Below are 23,052 nucleotides of genomic sequence, written 5' to 3' on the forward strand. Positions count from 1 at the left end.
CTAAACAGGGTCATGAGGGGACTCTCCATCTGCACCACCCTTGTCCTGAGTGTGCCTCAGGCCATCACCATCAGCCCCAGTGGCTCCTGGTTGGCCCACTCTAAACTGAAATCCACAAATCCCATTGTGGGGCTATTTGTCTTCTTATGGGCCCTCACCATGTCCCTCTCCTGCAACCTGTTCCTCTGCACTGTGGCCACTCCTAATAAGACCCAACCTGGGCTTCTGTTTCTCACTGAGTGCTGTTCCTTTCTGCTCATAAGTTACAGGAGCAGGACCTTCTTTCTTGCTTTCATGGCATTCAGAGATCTCCTAATTCTGGGTCTTATGGTTCTTTTCAGTGCATACATGATAATTCTCTTGCACAGACATAAAAAAAAAAATGATCCAAGTCTTTCCAATGCCCCCATTTTTCTCCAAGAAGTTCCACAGAACAAAGGGCCACTCACAGCATCCTGTTGCTCATCAGCCGCTTTAGGATCCTGTACTGTGTGGACTGCATCATCTCCCTTTTCACAGGCACAGTGTGTACCAGTGACCCCATCCTGCTTGGTCTCCAAATGCTCATAGCCAATGGCTATTGCACAATCAATCCTTTGGTGCTAATCAGTGGTGGCACTCAAATAATTAAAAGTCTAAAAACTAAGTGGAGAAACAAAGATCAGTTTTTGCCTAAATTAATCTAAAGCAACATTGACACACTCCTTAATTTTTTTTTCTCTAATTCATAACATTTCTCCTCTGACTAAAAAAAAAAATCATTAAGATAGGATTAAAATAGTATCTTAAAACAAATTAAATAGTTATAAATACTTTGTGGAAAAATAAATAAATAAATAAATACTTTGTGGATTTTTTTTCTGTATAGGCATCCGGGTTTGGTTCAATAGTTTTAGTAATTTTCACTACATCTGGCTTCATTTGTATACTATAAAGTATTAGTTGACATTGCATCTCAGATCTTAATACTGGGTCAGTTTTCTTTCTTCCAGCTTTACAGTTCTTAAAATTTCTTTCAGTGAAATTCTATTAGAGGCACAATGATGTCTTTCTCTCTCTGTTTTTTTCTGTCTAAAAATAGATACATGCCTATATTCAAGTGACTCAGGAGACTAAGGCAAAAGGATTGCAAGTTTGAGGGCACCCTGGGAAATTTAGTGAGACTCTGGCCCTATATAAAAAAATGGCAGAAGATCAGTGGTGAACCACCTTGGAGTTTGTTTCCCTGTACCAAAACCATTACAATAATAACAACAACAAAACCTACCAAAATACCATGTAATAGCACTTCATCACCAATAAAATGGCTTCATTTAAAAAAGGGGGGATAATAACAGTTGGTAATTATGTGAGGAAATTAGAACCTCCACAGAGTTATGGTAACAATATAAAATGATATAGACAGTATAGAAAATAATTTGATGTTTGCTAATTATTAAACATAGAATTACCCTTTAATCTACTAATTCCATTCCTAGTTATAGTGCCCCAAGAATTGAAAACAGATACTTAAACAATTTTACATGAATGTTAATGGCATCACTATTCACACAAGGACAGAGATGAAAACCCAAATGTCCATTAAGAGAAGAATGGATAAACAAATGTGTATGTATTTGTATGTTTACTTGCCTGAGCAAGCACAGGTACATATAGATATATTCATGTAAGCAAATATACAACTATATATAGCATCCAGATGTATGTTTGAATATTACTCTGCCATAAAATATGAAGTATTGACACAGGCTGCAACATGAATGAACCTCAAAAATGAGAAGTGAAGTAAATAAAATCAAACATGAAAATTCTCATGTGCTGTAACTACATTCATATGCTATGTCCAACAATTGGAAATCTTATCATAAGGAAGGAGAAAGGTGATTGCCAGGACCTTGGAGGGCATCGGAGTCAGTATCTGCTCATCAGATACTTGGTTTTCTTCCAGGCAGGGATTAAATGTTTGAAAAAATGAGAATGGGGTAATTATACTGCAACATTGTAAATGTAACTACATCACACATTATATACTGGGCTCTCTTGTGAGAATTCAACCTTAATAAATAAAAATGAAAAATAATCCTTAAAATACTAAAGTCTGTTCAAATATATCTTAAGGTGACAGAAAGGAACCAATGAAATCAGACATGACTTTCCTAAACCTGTATTTGAATATATGACCAGGGTAATTTCACATCATGTGCAACCACAAGAATAAGATTCTCATTAGAATAAATTTTACTCCAAGCATGCACAATTTGCCAAAATATATTCTACTGTCATGTATATCTAAAAAGAACAATAAAATAAAAAAGAAAGGAACTATGTAGTTACAGACTCTCAAATGTACTTTGCATCACAAAACAATACATAGATTGTAGCACTGAATTCAAGAAATTGAGAGCCTCCACTGTGTCAGGCACCATTCTTGGTTCAGTATTTACTTTGTTCTTACCTTTACAGGATTTTGAGTCCTGGTTGGAACAATTCTGATCTTAAAGATACATAAACAAAGCCTGAAAGACAACTAATTATTCCAAGATCACCTTCCATGCAGTCTAAGGCTCTGGTGATTGCATTGTGTGAATTCCAGTTTACTATGTAAATGTCACAAAAATAAAGTCAGTTGTTGGGGGCTGCCATGAGCATGAGCTACGCACCCCCCTCAGCCTTTGGTAATGGGGTACTGGACTGGCATAGAATGCCACACACTGTGGCAAGGAAGTGCCTCAGGTCTGGGCTTGAGCATTAACCAATGGGATTGAGCAATGCCTCTTTTGAAACACTATCCTCTGCCTTATTTGGGTGCCTAACAAATAGAGGGGTGCACCCTCTCTCTAGCTCTCTTGCCTTCTGGCATGGAGGAGGACTCCTGAGGTTGTAGATTTGTCCGCAATCCCCACCTTGTGAAAATAGTACATGTGTGTTTCTGTGGTCTTTTCATTGCCAGCCTAAGCCACACAGAATGAATTGATTCCATTGTCCCCAGGGGATGTGGGCAATAGGTAGTACATGGAACAGGGACCACTGGCCTACTGGACTCAAGGTACCTAATGGGTGTGGCTTTCTCTCCAATACAAAAAGAGTGCTTATATATTCAGAGTATTGTGGATTGGTTCTTGAAAGTACCAGGAGAGAGGAAAGTGAGTCAGATGTTAAAAAAATAAAATAAAATAAAATATGTAGAATTCTTTGTCTTCAGAGAGAGCAATCTATTTCATGATTCTGAAGATAATAATTAGGCAAAAAGAAAAGGAGATGCAAAGAGTTCAGTTCATTCAGTTTCTAGAAATAATTAGGGACACTTGTCCATGGTTCTGTGAGGAGGAATCAGCTGATTTGCATAGTTGGGAGAGTCTCAGTAGGAGACTATTTGAAGATTGCATTTCAGATACTAGCCTAGAAGTATGATTGAGAACATAAAAAAGTTGTGGACAGCAACAGAAATGTGTTTAAATTCGGACCAAGATTTTGCCCAGGGGTCATCAGAAGACTTACACATTGGACTTAGAGATGCAGCCAGAAGCACAGGACCTGGCAAGCAGCCTTGCCCAGCTCAAAGAAAGGTTTCTCTATCTGTAGTTAATGTGGTGTGCCAAAGGCAGGAAGAAAGACTAAGGGCAGAAAAAAGTCATGCCCAATTTGTAACTGGTAAACCTCAGAGAGAAAGCCTCAGGGCAAAATCTAAGCCTGTCCCATTGTTAGCAGACCAGAGTCAATGAAGAGAGTTAAAAATGCACAAGGAAAATTCATTGATAGGGATGCCTGCTATGCAGGGAAATAGCCCAGATCAAATTTCAATGAGATGAAGGGGAAAGTCTGTACCAGGAGATTCAGAGGAGGAGGCTAAGTCAGAGGAGGAGTCTGGGTTGAAAGTGAACCTCAGCAATTTACATTTAAATAGTCCTTCCCCAGCTATTAGGGGTTCCCGCTCTCCCTTAAGGGAGACTGAGGCTTGATTTCTCTGGATTGACAATTGCAAACCTTTGTCCACTCCAAGGTAGTCTCAGGACTGCCTTATAGGAAGGAGAAGCTATTGCAGGATTTAAACTCTTTCCCATTTTTTTTTAACATTTTTTAAGTTGTTGATAGACCTTCATTTTATTTATTTATATGCCGTGCTGAGAATTGAACTCAGGGCCTCACACATGCCAGGCAAGTGGATAGAAATGAGTCCCAGCCCGTGCCCAAACTCTTTCCAATTTTTGAACAGATAAATGATCAAAGCCAATTTGTGTTAATTAATGCTGCTGTTCCTTTTAATACGTTTAAGGAATTAAAATTTGCCAGTTCCACATAGGGCCCCAATTTGCCTTTTGTTCAAATTCTTATTGAATTGATCTGTAGTGAGGCTCTGCCTCCCCCTGACTGGGTCACACTAGCTAAAGGATGTCTTTCTAGAGATGATTACTTGCTGTGGAGATCTAATTGGATGGATCTCTGCACTGAGCAGGCAGAAAGTAACTGGAGACATGGGACTGATATTATGGCAGAGATATTAACAGGGTCAGGACAATTTACTGATTTGGAACAGCAGTCAATAATGAGAACAGATCCCTCCACATTCAAACAGGACTCGAGTAACAGGTGGTGGAGAACAGTGACATGGGGACTCCTGGAGTAACAAGACTGATTGACAGAAGTAATAAACACTACCATGAAGAAATAAAGGGCACACTCAGGAAGGAGGCCCTTTATCTCTCTTCCAGCCCACTGGTAGAAGTTCCATTTGTCTTAGAATTTCTTGTTCCTTTTTCATTTTATTTTCTCCATCTTTCTTTTTTTAATTAATTATATTTTTAGTTGTAGTTGGAGACAAATACATTTTGTTTTATTTATTTTATTTTTATGCAGTGCTGGGGATTGAACCCAGCACCTCACATGTGCTAGGTGAGCACTCTACTGCTGAGCCACAACCCCAGCCACTCCTCCATTTTTCTTATCTCCCAATGTCACCCCCTTTCTTTCCAGTACAGGAGGTCCTGGTTCACTTTTCTGTATTTTCCTTTTCACCACCAAGAAAGTTAGATATCAAATAAATACTCAAATATTTATTTATCAACTCTCCTGATCAATTCAAACATAAATAATTCTAATGCCTTTACCGGGTGTGCAGCATAAGGATCTTCTACTCTCATGGGGTAAATGACAAATGGTTTTATTCTCCTTGGAAACCAACAGTCCCTATGGTGTGGAGACTATGGAAATCTACTCACTTCATCAAGCAGAGAACATGGTGATCCATCCCCATATGAGCAGAAGACACGTAGTTCTAATTCATATGTGTGTGCTTCCATACACATATACATACTCATCTGTATATTCATATGCACATCCATGTACACCTTCACTTATATATTCACATACATATTTCTACACATATCACAAACACATTCATATTCATGCATATATTTGCACATATTTATATTAATGCTCAATATACATTTTTTCTACATATTCATATTTCTGTAAATATATGTATATATTTGTATAGCTGTACATGTTCATGAACATGTGCATATATTCATAAACAGTGGTATTTATATTGATGTAAACATACAAGTGCCCATATTCATAGTCATATTTATGTATGTCCATATTCTTACTTACACATACATTTATATGTATAATAAGGTAGGTATACATATTCATTCATATTCATTCTCATGTATCCTCATAGTTATATTCATGTACATGTTCCTATTGAACTCCATGTACATGTAAAATACAACTTCGTATTTATACACATATTGTACATGTCCATATTATATTCACATTAATACACATTTGTGTCTTATTTATACTCACATTAATACATATTTGTATCTTCTTTATATTCACATTAATACATATTTGTATCTTATCACATATTTATATATACATATGCTCATATTTATATACATCTTTATTATATTTATGTAAATATTCATATTCATGTTAATGTATGTATTAATATGTATTCATATCCATTTTCATGTATATCATGTGCATATGCAAAATCATATTTATGTGAATGACCATATTTTATATATGCATATACATATTTATGACTTCTCCAGTTCATATGTTGAGGTTACAGCTGGAATGATCTGGCTTGAAAAACCATAAAAAGGACTTTACAGAGATTGACTCCCCTAATCCAGTGGGTTATACATGTTTCTACACACCTCCCCCAGTGGAAGCCATGGGAAACTAAGCCCCTCAAGGTGTGAAAAATCCAGGTCCTAGTCCCCCTAAAAAGAAATATTATCTTGAGGAAGGGCAGGAGATGTACTCCCTTGTCTAGAGGAGAAATAGGTGTTCCATTCCCCATATTGAGTGGGTGGCATTGGGGTGTATTTCACCTATCATCTATAGACTCATTTATATAGATTTATCTACCTAGATACAACCATCAAAAAAGATTCACCAGTAGCATATGGCCCAGTTTCATACTTTTAGGGTTTGACTAGAATATTGCTGAGTGGGATCTCATCAGATGGAGTATTTATTGATCAACTCCCCTGATCAGATCAAAGATAAATGACTCAAAAGCACTCATCAGGTGTAGGGCATAGGATATTCTCCTTTCACCAGGTAAAGAACACTGGGACCCATTCTTTCTGGGGACCAAGAGCCTGCATGGTGTGCAGGGTGTGGAGAGAGCATGGTGATCCATTCCCCATAGGAGCAAAATAAAATAGGTTCTAATTCATATACATATGCTTCCATATATATGTGCATGCTCATTTGTATATTTATATGCACATTTGTATACCATTTCACATACATATTCATATGTATATTCATATACTTCATATACATAAAAAATCATATTCATATTAATGCAAATATTCATGTATTCATATATATTCATGTTAATACACATACAACAATTTTTTGTATATACAAATTTATGTACATATTTCTGAAAATATGAATATTCAGGTACATGGTCATGTTCATATTTGTGTGCTTATGTATATATTTATATTTCTCTACTTTTCATGCACATGTACATACCCATATTTATACACACTGATATCCACATTTCTACACATGTACACATGTATATTCATATTCAAATACATGTACATATTTATATAGATTTATATTCATAAACACGTACATGTATATATGCAAACTCATAAACATCCTCATATTTATGTTTGTGTACATGTAAACATTCAACTTTATGTACATATACACACTGATATTTAAGCACACATTGATATCCATTTTCACATACATGTACATATTCATATTAATTTAGTGATCCTAACCAACATGACCTACTCCTCTCAAGGGGCAATGACCTAAAGATCTCCTCTTCTCATCTAGCACAGGGCACAGTGATCCATTCTTCATACTGAGAAGATGGCATATACTCTGTATATGAGTATATGCATACATATATGACTTCTTCAGTTTTGTACATCATAATTGAAGTGGAATATTCTAGAAAGAGAACTCATCAGAAAGAGACTACAGGAATAAACTTTCTGTTCAGGTCAAGGATGCATAATTTTAATTCACACATCATGTGGAGGGCATTGGAATCTACTCTCTTTGCAAGGCAAATAGAAGGACACAGGGTACCTACTATTTCCATGAGGATCAACACCCTTCATGGTCTGGAGGGTGTGAAGATCAACTCAAATCATCTGGAGGAAATGGTGATTCATTCTGCACACTATGCAGAGGTACTGGGATCTAATCACATATATCTCATATACATTATATATATTTACATAGATATTCATATGTTCATTCATATATTCCTATTGTGCACATGTTTATATATGTATGTATTTTCATGTTTTTTATTAATATTCATATACATAGTCATATTCATATAATATACATTTTATGTAGATGTTCATATTATATTCATAGAAACACATTCGTATACATACTTATGTACATATTAATAATATCTTGTTCATATGCATATATACATTCATGTACATGTTCACATACATATTAACTTTCATATTTATATCAGCACACATATTCATGTTTATACTCATATAAATATTAGTCTTCACAGTTATATTCATCTACATATTTTTATGTATGTATACAAATATTTATATTCATACACATGCTCATATTCATATTCATCCAAATGTTTATATTCATATGCATAGACTTATTCATACATATATTCATATTAATCTAAACATTTATATTTATATACATACTCATATATGCATATTCATATTTACATTTATTTACATACTATATTTATAGACATATATATGATCATATACATATTAACATACATACTAATGGGAGTAGATCTGGAATTTTCTGGAATTGGAAATCATCAGATGGCAGAAACAGATTAACTCCTCTGACCAGGTGGAGGATGCATGGTTCTCCACAGCTTACCAGGGAGAAGGTCTGTGGATCTGGGCCCTCAGATATGATGAGTAGTAGCACCTAATCCCCACATGGAGAACTCCTCCCCTCACTTGCTGGAGGATGTGAAGATCTACTTCCAGCACTTAGGAGAGGGCACGGTGATCCGTTACCCAGGTTGAGCAGAAGGCACTGGGGTCCATTTCATCATCTCTAGATACATCTGTAGATTTATTTGTTCATTCTTCTAGAGATAATTTGGAGTTTATATACTGTATCTGGTGAGTGGAGATTCTCTCTATTTCATAATCATCATATTAGTCACTCCTCTCTGCCATGATCTTCCTCATCTTGAACTACAAGGAATGGAGCCAGCTCTCTATGGATTGAGACCTCTAAAACTGTGAGGACCCAAATAAACCTTTCATCTCCTAAAATTGTTCCTGTTAGGTCTTTTAGTCATAGCAGTGAAACCACTGAGTAAAAGAAATATGTATATGAATATACACAAGAATATATATAATCATGCCATAAATATGTATGTAAATATGAATATATCAATATGAGTATGTATATGGATATAAACATAAAGATAAACATGAATAGGTATAAATAGCAATGTGACTTTTTATGTAACCTGAAAACTCATGTGAATATGAGTATGTATATATCAGAATGCATATGTACATGAATATTTAAATGAATATATATGTATATGTATATCCATATAAATATGGATATATATGTATATATATGGATTACATTTTACATATGAATATATGTGAATATATGTTTAAGTATATATGAGCATATATAAATACATGAATGTATATATGAATACATATATGAACATATATTTATAAAATTAGATTCTCATGCCTTCTGGTCAGTATGGGAAATGGATCACCACACCCTTTGCTAGATGAGGTGAGTAGAACCCAATACCCTTTGCACCATGATGTGAGAAGGTCACAGTTGGGGAGTAGATCTCCCTATGCTCTCCCCACAGTGGGAGGACTAGAACCATGTCTGTAATATCTGTACCTGCATCTAATTAGCTGTCATTACAGAACTTTCCAGTTTAACCCCAAAGTACAAAACTCAAGAAGACCTTTTTTTTAATATTTATTTTTTAGTTGTATACAATACCTTTATTGCATTTATTTATTTTCATGTGGTGCTGAGGATCAAACGCAGGGCCTGGAATGTGCTAGGCGAGTGCCCTACTGCTGAGCCACTATTCCATCTCTCAAGAAGACTTTTTTATTTGGATATATCTGTGACTACAAGCCTGAATACATGTGTGAATATATATGCAACTATCATTCTCCATGCCTTCCACTCCTTATGTGGAATGGATCACCATGCCACTGCTACATGAGAGGAGATCTTCACACCCTCTGGCTAGTGATGAGTATAGATCTCCTTTGGGGGTGTAAGTCACTGTGTTCTTCACCCTTTGAAGAAAGTAGATCTTAATCCCATCTACCTGATGAGGGGATTAGAATAACATATTATCCACATGATCAGGGGAATTAATCCCTTTGCCCTCCATCTGATGGGTTCCCATTCCAGAAAAATTCTGTTCAATTCTCAAAGTACAAAACTAGAGAAGACATACAGATATGAGAATATGTACATGGATATATATTAAATATATATAACTATATAAAAATATATGTGAATATGAACATGGTAAAAATGTGAATGTGAATATGTACATTAACATGTAAATATGAATATATGTATATATGCATATATATGTATATGTATGTATGAATATATAAACATGTGTATGCATATGTATGAATATGCACATGAACTTCCATTCGAGAACATTACCTCCTTTCCTATCTCTCTTTCCTTTCCTCTAATTTATGAAACTCCCTTCAATTTTCAACAGATGCTGTTCCCACTCTTCTTTTCCTTTTTTCAATATTTTAAAGTTATTGATGGAACTTTATTTTTATTTATTTGTATGTGGTGCCAAGAATTGAACCCAGTGCCTCATGCATGCCAGGAAAGCGTGCTACCCCATCCCCTTTATTTTCCTTTTTTATGTCTAATTTACACATATGGAACAAGAATATTCAATTATCAGACTTTTAAGGTAATGGACCCCAATTAAAGCCTTGGTTATCTGTAAAGACTCCACCATCATACTAACCTGTGGAAACATTAATGGGCCTTATCATGTCCTTTCTCAAATGTGAAGACCAAGAGACTCACCTGTGAGAACATTCAGTCAATTCATTTGGCCCAGAGTGATGGGAAAATAGATGGTAGGAGTGACCCAGAATAGGGGTTATAGGAACAATTAGAACTCAAAGGCTAAAGAAACAGCCAACAGTCTTTACACTTTTTAAATACTTGGTTAACACATTTTGGTCAATGCTCATACCCCCAAACTCTATAATCCTGTAGGATAGCACACCAAAACAGGTTTTCCTACTCTCATGTCCCCTCCTGAACCCTGGGAGCACTATCTCTTCTCACTTTAATAAATCTACTACTTTTTTCTTCTCTTCTGTTACTGTCTGTGAATTATATTCTTTAAATTTGCAAGACAAGAACCCAAAAGAAAATTGGCAACACCCTCACCATGTGAAAACCCCATCTGCTAAGAGAATCAGGATATCTAGGTTCATTTCAAAACTCCTGTTTCAACATAAGAGACAACATTTGAACATTGATCATCTGATTTTGGCTTATTTTGCTTGACGTGATGTTTTCAAATTCCATCCATTTTAGCCTGCAAATGACATAACTGCATTTTCTTTATGCCTGACTATAACTCCATTTTGTACATATACCATATTTTCTTTATCCTTTCATTCACTGATGGACACCTAGGCTGGTTTCATGGATTCGCAAATGTGAATTGTGCTGCTGTAAACATGGGTAATTCATATAGTACTACATTTTGATTACTTTATTTCTTTAGGATAAATACCAAGGGGTGGTATAGCTGGGTCACATTGCAATTCAAATTCCTAGTATTTTGGAGAATCTCCATATTAATTTCCAGAGTGGCTGCACTCATTTACAATACCTCTAATTATGTAAAAGTAATCCTTTTTTATCCACATCCACTCCAGCAAAGGAGAAACAAAAGCTAAATGAGAAATACAAGACATGATCAGACCCTTCACAAAGAAGACATAGGAAAATATGCTTAACATCACATTTTATTAGAAAAAGATAGCAGCACCCTTCATTAAAATGGAATTAACCCCCACAAATCCAACACTAATGCTGGTGGGTACACACAGCACAGAGATTTTTACTGATTCTCAGTGAGATGCCACATGATACTAATTTTGGGGAATGAAACACTGCAATTGTGATCCTTAACATAGAATTATGATATGTCCAACAGTCACACCTTTAAGATTACCCTAGCTCTGAAAATTTATGCTCCATCTGTGCATATAATGTTAATAGAAGGTCTACCCATGATGGTGACAAATTGGAAAGAAAGTGGAATGCTATCCAATTTGTCAATCTCTGATTGTTCATGGTAGTCTTTCACATCTCTTATAATATCAGTTGTAATTATTATTTTTTTATTATTGTGTCATTCTTCGTCATTCTACCTAAGGGTTTGTCAAAATTGTTTACCTTTCTAAAACATGAACTCTGAATTTGGTTGGTTTTTTACTGGTGTTTTGTGGTTTCCTTTTTATTCATTTCCTCTCTGGTCCTTGTTTTATATATATATATATATATATATATATATATATATATATATATATTTGTTGCAGGTGGACACTATACCTGTATTTTATTATTATGTGGTGCTGAGCATCCAATCCAGTGACTCATACATACCAGGCAAGTGCTCTATCACTGAACCACAAACCCAGACTGATTTGTTTTTTTTAAATACCATTTTATTGCTCTGAACTTCTGTTACTACTCTTACTACATCCCACAAAGTTTGATATACATCACCCATCTCATTTTTTTTCTCAGAAAATTCTCTGAGTCTAGTGATAATTTTGTCCCTGTTTTGGGATTGTACTCAATGCCACCTATCTATTTTCCTAATATAATTTATTATTAGTCTCACTCTTTTGTGACACTTGACATGACTGCAATATCCTCAAGTTTGTCAAAGTTTGTTTCATGTTGTAACATGTGCTCTTTCCTGAGCTCTATTCTGTGTGCACTCTGTGGTTGTTAATATCTCCTATGGGTTAGGGTGTTCTTTATTTTTCTGCCAGGTACACTTGGTTGTTATTTTGGTCTTTGGTTTCTTTGTGGTCACTAATTACATATATAAAAACATACAAGTTGATAAATCTCTACCTATGTAACATTGAAAATATAATAACAACAACTCCCCAAATATTCTTGCTATACCTTCATTTTATGACTTTTTTCCACTTTTCTCTTGATCTCTTTATTCCCATGTTGGATCTACCTCCCATTTTTTTCAAGGGCAGTAGGACCAACTTGTCAAAAGACTAAAAATATTGCCCAAGATGGCATTGCAAGACATACCGTGCATTAAAACTTGCTTACAAGAGAGGGTCATCATTATACAAAATACATGTTTGAAGATGTGAATTTGGCATCAACATACCTTATGTACAAACAGAGATGTGATAAATAGTGGTATAAAGGTATATTAAGAATTGAAAGCAAAAAAATTAAGAGAGCTCATATATAATGGCATAATTTGGTGTGAACCTACTTTATATACAAAGTTACAAAAAATTGTGCTGTGGATGGATAATTATGAATGCAATGCACTCCACTGTTGTCATGGATGTAAGAAATAAATTTAAAAAGAAAAAAAAGAAAGTTGCAGTGGCAAAGGCAGGACCAGGAACACCTTTGTCTTTTATAGTATTTTGACAGATAATCTAGAGGTGGCCACCTGGACATGTGGCATTGAACTTCTTGACAGTTTTTACACAATTTATGTAAATGACATGTCATTGGATAATTAAGCACTTACTGAGCTTGCCCCACAAGGATCTCGAGAACTTTCTCATTTGTTTTTCAGTACCAATGAGGACCAAAGAACTCAACGTGGCATAGCCATTGCCCACCAGCATCTGAACACAGTGATGAATATTGTCACTGTTCCACAACATCCCAGAAGAGGAAGAAATGGCAAAGTCCAAAACGTACATGACCACAAAAATCCCCATGAGCAGCAGAATGGTCCTGGTGGCCCTGTGTTCTGGGGATGCTTTTGGAGAGAGGCTGGTGCTATGAAGGTGCTGGCACTGCCTCTTATGCCTGCACAAGAGTGTCACCATGTACCCACTGGAGAGGCCATGAGCCCTATAAAAGATACATCCCGAAAGGTGACCAGTGAGAAAAATATGTACCTGAACAAGTAACCAATGGACTGAAGAGAGCAGGATTTAGTGACAAACATGAGATTGAGTGTGGTGACGTTGGGGGTGGCAATGATGGCAATCAAGAAGCGACCACTGATGAGCATATTAAAGACCCAGAAGAAGAGAAAGCAGCACATGCTCTGAGGTGAGGAGTTTCCTTTGAACTTGGCCAAGCAGGAGTTTCTGGGGCTGAGGGTGACGGCCTGGAGGACACTCAGCAGGCAGGTGGTACAGATGGAGAGGCCCCTCATCAATCTGTGCAAGGAAATAACTGATTTACATGAGAAGTCATTGCCCAAATCCTGGTACCCAAAAATGTCTGCAGCTATGAAGCCCACAGTCAGCAGCATCACCAGATGAACAAGGGCCAAATGGCTGATGGTCAGGTCGATGGGCTTGAGCCTTTGCTTGAGAAGGAACATGAGGATGTGGAAGAGAAGCAGAGCAGTATTGGCTCCAATCCCAATGCTGACTTCAGAGAAAAGCATGTTTCTAATGTGAGTGAAGTTGGAAGCTTGGCTGTTCTTATTTATCCTCATGGGGGAAGAAGCAGATAGGAATAATCTGAGAGAAAAGGAAGAAAAATCTTTACCATGAATATTATCATCATCATCAATTTCTCCAAATATGGTCATCAGAAAAATGTGTGGGTTTGTCCTGAGGCATTCTTTCCTCCTGCAGAACCCATGTCCACTGGACACCCTCCTGGATGCATGACAACTTTCCCTGCCCCACCAGGACCCAATCATGTCTGGAGGGCATATTTACTTCCCTCCAGTGACCATGCACCATATCTGCAGGCACATTTCCTTGTTAGATGAGAGGTATTCATTGATTCTTGCTTCCTTTTAATTTTTTATTTATCTATTACTTATTTATTTTTATGAATACAGTTTATTTATTTATTTATTTATTTATTTATTGTATGTGGTGCCAACGTTTGAACCCAGTGCCTCATGCATTCGAGACAAGTGCTCAACCACTGAGCCCCAGCCCCAGCCCCTCCTTTTCTATTTTTTTCTAACTTAAGAAGAATGCAACTTTCTCTGTATGAACCTGACAAACTTCTCAGTACAAAATCACAGTTGTAAATACAGAGTGGAATCTGCATGCCAAGACTGCATAAATGTGGAAATAATATTCTCTCTGGAAATGATAGTCATGCAAACAGGGCTGTCTTTATTCTTATAGGTGGCCAGAATATGGTATATTTTTTTTCTTTTAAAAAATATTTATTTTTTTTATTTGTAGTTGGACACAATACCTTTGCTTTATTTGTTAATTTTTATGTGGTGTTGAGAACCAAACCCATGGCCTCTTACATGCTAGGTGTGCACTCTACTGCTGAGCCACAACCCCAGCCCAGAATATGGTATATTCATAGAGAACAAATGTTGCTGAGGTATCTCTGAACTCACAAAGTGTGAACTTACATAAATAAGCTGATGCTATTAAATTCAGAACTTGAGAGGTTAATTAACACATATGAACCAGTAATCTGTAAAGTATGGGTAATCACAATACTTTCTTCCTGTAGATATTGTGTGTGTAAAGGTATAAAATGTCAAAAATGCCCAGGATAGTAATGCCACCTATCACTGTTATTATTGAATTGACTTTCATACATCTGACTTGAGAGAGCAAATACTGTTTTAAAAATTTTCCATCTCTGACATCACTTCCTAAATCAAGGAAAATGAATACCAAGGTAGCAGATTCCATGATTTCTAAAAGTAAGGACACATTCAATTTAAAGTTCTTAATTGAATCATCAGAGATAACTGTAAGTCTTACATATTTTAGAAACTCAAGACAGAAAAACTTAGACTTATTAGAATGCAGTTTTCAATTATTATCAGAACAATATGATAGGTTTCTTTCCACTACATCAGAGGTGTGTGCAATTAGAGTGCTAAAATCAGCCACATTTAAATGGGCTGGGATGATTATTTCCTAAGAATTTAGTTAGTGGTTCCACAAGGCAGTCAAACCTTTCAAGTATTCCTCAAGCAAGAAAAGATATTTCTGCATATTTATGGGAATCTAGCATGAATTTTACACTAGTGTGTTAGTGAGCTTTTTTTCTGCTGTGACCAAAAGATACGTCAAGAACAATTTTAGAGAGGAAAAGTTTATTTTTGTGATCGTGGTTTTAGAGGTCTCTGTCCACAGATGGGCAACCCCATTCCTTAAAGCCTGAGATGAGGCAGGAAATTATGGTGGAAGACTGTGGCAGAGAGAAGTAGTTCACATGATGCTTGGGAAGCAAAGGGAGATTCCATTTGCCAGATACAAAATATACACCCCCAATCATGACCCACTTTCTCCAGCCACAACTTACACTCAGTTTACACTCAACTAATCTCATAAAGGCATTCATTCACTGGTTGGTTTTAGGCTCTCATAACCCAATTATTTCTCCTCTAAACCTTTCTTGCATTGTGTCATACATGAGCTTTTGAAGGACACCTCACACTCAAACCATAACACTACAGAACTTGGGGGTACCCACCATGTGGAATGCTTTCCTGCACCACAAAGCTGTTTGCTGTAACTCAAGCCTCAATCACCCATAAGATGAAGGATTGAATATGGGAAATGGGTTCCTGTCAAGTATTCTACTAGATTTATCATCTGAAAATCAAAGCATGAGTCAACACTGTTTTTATAGCCACAGATAGAAGCAGTTCTTCTACTTACTAAAGGAAAGCTTCATTGTTTTAGTTCCATAGATATGGCTGCAAGTAAGACTTCAGGACTCAGGGGACACTAAGTCCCAACAATTTGGAAACTTTGATCTTTAAAATAGATATTATATAATAAGAATTAGAAAAAATGTTTATTTTCTAACATACTAATTAGGTAAATTTATCTACTTACACATTGAATAAATTAAGCTTTATACCTCTGATGTGCCCAGGAGAAAAAAAAAAAAAAACAATAGTCATGCCATCATCCAGGTGTCTCTGAGTTCTCACTGGCTCTCTTTAAGCACACAACCCTAATGGTTTTCTTGACCTTTCTTTTATGTATAAAAATACACCCATTTCCTATCTATCTAGTCCATGTAAGTTACAAAATGTACCCTAATAATGTTTCAAAGGAATAACATCAATAAATAAGAAAAACATTTCACATCATATTCTAAAAGAATGATATAAGATAAAACCTGCTGCCAACTTGAATTCTTAAGTTATTCCTGTGAAATTCAAGCTTAACCTGAAAGCTCTTTTGAAAACTTGAGTCTTAACAATACATAACCTTATAAGACAGGTGAGGTAGTCTGTTTGCAATATCTGTAATCTGAGAATATAGGACTACATCATATTCAGATTTACTGAGGGACTGGAGTCCTACAATCATAAATGGATGAGCAGAGACAGCAAATTTTCTTGAGGCAGAAAAGCTGATCACCTTTCATCATACCATGAATCCAGGAAATTGACCCCATCAGGTGCACCCATGAGCAACCCCTGATGTTAGCTTGTATGGAGCCTCCAAAGAGATCATGCAAACTATCAGCAAGCATCAGTTCTCTCCAAATTTTATACACCACACCCATGTTAGTGAATCCCACGCTCCAGATACCATTGTTATATATGTACATAATCATTATAAAGAAAGGTACATAGATATTCTGAACATTGTACTAGACAATGTTTTTTTATTTTGTAGAATATCAATATGTCATGACAACAGCTAAAAGAAATCTGCCGTGTCTTTTTTTTATCCATGCCTCAACCCACTCACACTGGGGGAGACAGCACAGTTCAGAGGATCAGGGGACAGGGCAGATGCTCTCCACACAGAGTAGGATAATATGGGAACTTCCATAAAAGACAATGCTGAGCTGGAGCTGACTCACCCAACATTCCAAGCACAAGACTTGTAATCTTGCACATGAAGAAATCCAGTTGCCCTCAGATTGACTGGAGGTCGATCAATAAGGGGATAAATCACAGAGAAACTAACATGGAGAAAAGCTCTAAAACACTTCACATTTGTAAGTCTACAATGGAAAAGAAAAAGGAAAGTCCATATGGGCATTGAGGGGGGAAAAAACAGTAAATAGAATAACAAAATTTAGAGTGAACTCGGCACATGAACTCCCTGTAGTCAAGCTTGAGGGAACTTGTAGTTCATGGGCACCCCTCAGGAGAGAGAGAACTCAGTTCAGATTCTCACTAAAACATGGATCCTGGAAGCATTCACTTCAGACTTTGTTTTATTTTGCAATTACTAAGATCCCCATTTCCAATACTGAGATAAATGCTATCACCAAATGGACCAGAAATAAGTGACCAGAAATAAATGCTTGGTTTCTTGTACCCAAGAAAAGCACTCAGGATAGAAATTGAGAGTATAATTGAAGGCAGAAAGTCCTCAAAAAACCCCTTGAAAGTGTGGGTATGTATTGTAATGTGAGTGGACTGATACAGGATAAGGAAGAAAGGATGTGATTCTTTTTTTTTAATGTCCACAGAGTGAGCATTATCTACATAATTCTCAAAATTAGGGTGATGCATGATTATTTATGTCTAAACTTAGGCAGGTGCCTTATATACATGGGAGAGCCTACCTTGGCTTGTTACCACTATACCATGCTGGTTGACTTCACTGTGATTGCCATTAATATTTTTCTTATCTATAAAGAAATCTAAAAGGGGCAGAAGGCCAGAATGTGAGAATGACCAGGCACACTGGAGTGGGTTATGTCTGAAGGTACACTGGTCAATACACTCCAACTCTGGGCAGAAATTGAGCTGGAAAATAACAAAGATAATATGGGAGAAGGAAAAAATCATCACCAACTCGAAAGTCAGTTCTAAGGATGATGCAGTCACCAGGAACCCCAACCAAAGTAACCTTTACTATAATTAAGATTTCCAGAGACCCTATCATAGTTAATACATGTAAATTTCTCTCCTAGCCAACAAGATCTTTACAAAGAATGCCAGCAGGATTTCTGCAGAGAGATTACTGTGGGTCAAACAAAGCTTCTTCTTTGTTGTTAAGGCCGAGATTCTCTTTCTTGTAAAAACCTAGGTTTGTTAATTGAGATTGTTGCTGTACAAAAGATGCTATTTTTGTTTTCTTTGACAAAAACTCATGAAACCTCTGATGACTTAAAATATTAAACAGAGAGTTGTTTTTTTTTATAAAAATTGCAATTTAACTTTTATTTTAATCAATCAATCAATCAATCAACCAATTAATTAATATGGTTCTGAGGATAAAATATAGTGAGTTATTTGTGTTAGGCAAGTGCTCTAACACTGAGCTATGACCCAAGCTTATGAAAATAACTGTCATGCACCCATCCATCCACTGGCATGTTTCACTCCACTGAGGATAATTCAGTAAAACAATAATTTCCAAACCCCAGGTCCAGAGATGTTTTAGCCTTATCTCCTCAGTACCACTGTAGCTTAAATAAACCTGCATACTGAAAATGACTCTGATTTCCAGCCTCATTTTCCTACAGAAAGGACACAGCAATTGAGAAATGCATGAAGTCAGGGAGAATGAACTAGAAAAATCTGACTATGTGAACGTAAGAAAGGCATTAATTTGCTCCCCGATTCACCACCCCAAACACAAGTGAGGATTATATATATATTTTCTTGAAAATTAAAATATTTTTAAAGTATAATTCAAAGTGCTTGCTTATATGTGGGTATTTACAATATTAATATTTTTACACCTGTTTAAAGAAAAATATCAAGAACAGGCAATTACTATTCCAATTTAAACAAACAGGAAAGACCTAGAGGTGCTTTCTTACTAATATAAAGCTGTCACCTCTCAGAAACACAAAGTATCCTAAGTGAGAAGGTCTCTCTGTTCAACCCAACAGTTTAACAAAGACAGTCTTATGTTCTCACTAAGTGAATTCCACTTTCCTTTCCCATCAGATACTCTGTATTTTATTACTAAAAAATAGATTAATTCACATATATTTTTGGATCATAAGTACCTATCAGAAGTTGGGAAGCAACAAAAATCTAACACAAAAACACAGAGACCAGGAAGATGAAAATATTTTGTTCAACTTGGGTGTGATGGTGCACACCTGTAATTCCAGTGACTCTGGAGGCTGAAGCAAGAGGATTGCAAATTTGAGGCCAGCCTGGGAAACTTATAGAAACCCTGCCTGGAAAAATAAAAAAGACATGAGGATGGAAAACAGGTGAAGCAAGCCTTGGTACAATTCCCAGTACCACAGATCCATAAATAATAAATTAATTAAATAAATAAATTTTTGTTTTAAAATTGTACCTTCATGAAATGAGTCTGACATGTTCACTATTAATGAAAGTAGAAGAGGTATTTTTCAAATGCTACATGGTCAGAAAATAAATGGATATCAGTCTTCGTCTACTCTAAATTCTGCTAAATTACTTCTGAGCCCTTTTCTACTAAGGAGATAAAATTTATACCCTGTTTTTTTTTTTTTAATTGATGTACCTTCAGTCCAACTTCCATTGTCCTCTGATGAGACATTTCCTAGTGGTTACAGATCATGTTCAAGTGCTGACTCCATGTATGTAATATTTGTTAAACTAATAGGAGGGCAAGAAATGTCTTTGTGAGAAAATGCTAGTATGCATTTTTCTATGAATGATCATATTCAAAATTTCTTTCCAGGGTGATACTTTGAATAAAGAACCTGTCTTCAAAGTAAAGTTTTATAAAAAATAGTTTTATTACATTTATTTATTTTTATGTGATGCTAAGGGTCAAACCCAGTGCCTTAGATATGCTAAGCAAGTGCTCTACCACTGAGATATAACCCCAACCCTATGAGTTATTTTTAATAATTCAAATTACAGGTCACTTTTTCAAGAGTATTAATTGATTGCAAAGGTGCTAAGACAAAAACTAAGTGTATTTAGTGAAAACCCACAGCAAAAGTCTGTAAATGTTAAGAGAATAATATCTTCCTTGAGAACTGATATGTTAAGTGAATGAAAGTCATTATATTCCAAAAAAGGAATGCATGACTGAAATCTACTAATAGCATTTCATATAAAATTATTAGAAACATTTAATGCTAAAAACGCTAGCTTTATAATACACTAAATTAAAACATTAATTATACAAGTAAGAAAACTTCCCACTGCATGGAAAAAAATTAAAAATTTCATGAGCTGTGGATGATGGTTGGCACTGCCTGGCTGAACTGAATTTATAGAAATCTGACCCAGAGTTCCAGCTGGCCTCCTCCATAATCTTTCCAGGCCCTGCCTGCCCTCTGATTCTGCCTGCTTCTGTGGAACAGAGAGGTACTTACCCAGATGGACTTTCAGGAGGTGTGATGACTTGAGAAAAACCATTATAACTCATCTCTATGCAGGTCTGCAATTTTGTGCCTCCATAAGTGTTTTAGGATTTCCCCTGGGGAGGAGAGAACCATGGTGTCCCAAGTGGAATATTTCATTTGCTTATTAATTTTTTAATTCTTTCCTGGATGATAGTACTCAGGGGAGAGCTGTACTCAAAAAATTTTCCCTGACATGAGTTCTATTGACACAGAGGGGTGAAGGAGCTGAAGGGTCAGATCATGTAGTTAATATAAATTTTAGGCCCTTGATCCCAACTTTAAATTAGTGTGAACTTATTTCATACTTTTTAATTCTTGGACTCTGAGGTGAGAGATTCCTGGGCACCTTCTGAGTCCTCCCAGTGGCTCTGAGGGCCCTCTTCCTGCAATTTTTGACAGAAACCTCCTTCCCTTAGCACTGTCACATAGATCACTTGTTTTCTAGGTACTACAGGGTCCTGTATTCCATAATTTCCAAGTCCTCAACTTTAGGATTCAAGCTGCCAGTCAAAGAAGAGCCAGACATGGTGAAACATGCATGTAATACCAGTGGCTTAGGAGGCTGAGGCAGGATTGCAAGTTCAAGGCCAACTTGAGCAACTTGGTGAAGCTGTAAGCAACTTAGTGAGACCCTGTCTCAGAGTAGAAAGGGAAAAAAGGGCTGTGAATGTGGCTCAGTGATTAAGTGTCCCTGGGTTCAATCACTGGTACAAAAAAAAAAAGACAAATAAAATTTAAAAGAGGATGTAAAAAGAAATGAAACAGCATGTATGTATTTGTCAGAATGAACTCAACTGTTATGTACAGCAATTAAACCTTAATTTAAAAGTTTGTAAAGTCTCCATAATAAAAAAGAACAAATGAAGCAAAATATGGAAAAGTCAAGGCAGAGCTGGTGGATGTGGTTGAGTTGATCAGAGGCCCACTGACCATAATTAAGGCTGAGGCAGAGCCCAAGCAGGACTATGTTCTAAGAAAAACTGAAAGGACATCCCTGTTCCCAAATATATATATATATATAATTATAATTCAGTTTTCAATGTAGCCTATACAAATTTATATGAAGAATTATCAGATATGTGATCCAAAGGACCCTATGGTATATAGTCATAGGCAATAGCTGAACATATCCTTTACATTTGTTGTGACAAAACTGTAAGCATTTTTGTAAAAACTATTTGGTTTGAGGATGTATATTGCTTGCTTTGGTTGATTATTTGTCTTCCCCTGTAGGGACACAATATGTTTATAGGATAGAAACCCTATTGCCTCAGATCCATGCTGATAAATGGGTAGAAACAAAAAAGAACCTGAAAAAAAGAAAACATCACCCCCCAAAATTCAAGATCCTCCAATAACAGAATTTATTGATACCACAGTGGAAAAAATGAAAGAGAAGGAGATTAGAATGAACATATTAAACTGATCTAAAGATAATGGATAATTTAAGTATTGAAATTAGAGATAAAATTCAGGAAGTGAAGAATCATGACAGTAAAGAGAGAGATTCTGAAAGACATCAAGCAGAAATCTTCCAAATGAAGAAATCAATAATCCAAATTAAAGATTCAAAGAAAATCATCATCAACAGACTAGACCACTTGGAAGATAGTATCATGCAATGAAAAAAAATATACATATAACCTTGAAAATAGAGTTTATGGAGAATAATTTTAAGAGACTGTGAACAGAACTTCCAAGAAATAGGGGGTAACCTGAAAAGACCAAAAGAAAGATTGGGATATTTAAAGGAGCAGAGATAAAAACCAAAGGAATGTACTATCTCTTCAGTAAAATAATATCAGAAAATTTACCAAACCTAAAAGATAAAATGGAAAATCAAATGCTAAAGACTTACAGAACCCTGAATGTATGAAATTATAACAGATCCACACCAAGCCATATGATTATAAAAATTTCTAACATACAAAATTAGGGTAGAGTTTTAAATACTGCCAGAGAAAAATGGCATGTAACATTAGAGGAAAACCAATTCAGACCTCAGCTGGTTGCTCAACACAGACCCTC

At 36.0% G+C, this 23,052-nt stretch overlaps 1 pseudogene; it reads right to left on the reverse strand.

The window, feature by feature from the left end:
- On the reverse strand, nt 1–21,047 carry LOC144249378 (vomeronasal type-1 receptor 90-like; annotated as a pseudogene).
- Nucleotides 21,048–23,052: the final 2,005 nt, after the last annotated feature.

The sequence above is a fragment of the Urocitellus parryii genome, chromosome 11 (genome assembly GCF_045843805.1).
Source record: "Urocitellus parryii isolate mUroPar1 chromosome 11, mUroPar1.hap1, whole genome shotgun sequence".
NCBI classification, from domain to species: domain Eukaryota; kingdom Metazoa; phylum Chordata; class Mammalia; order Rodentia; family Sciuridae; genus Urocitellus; species Urocitellus parryii.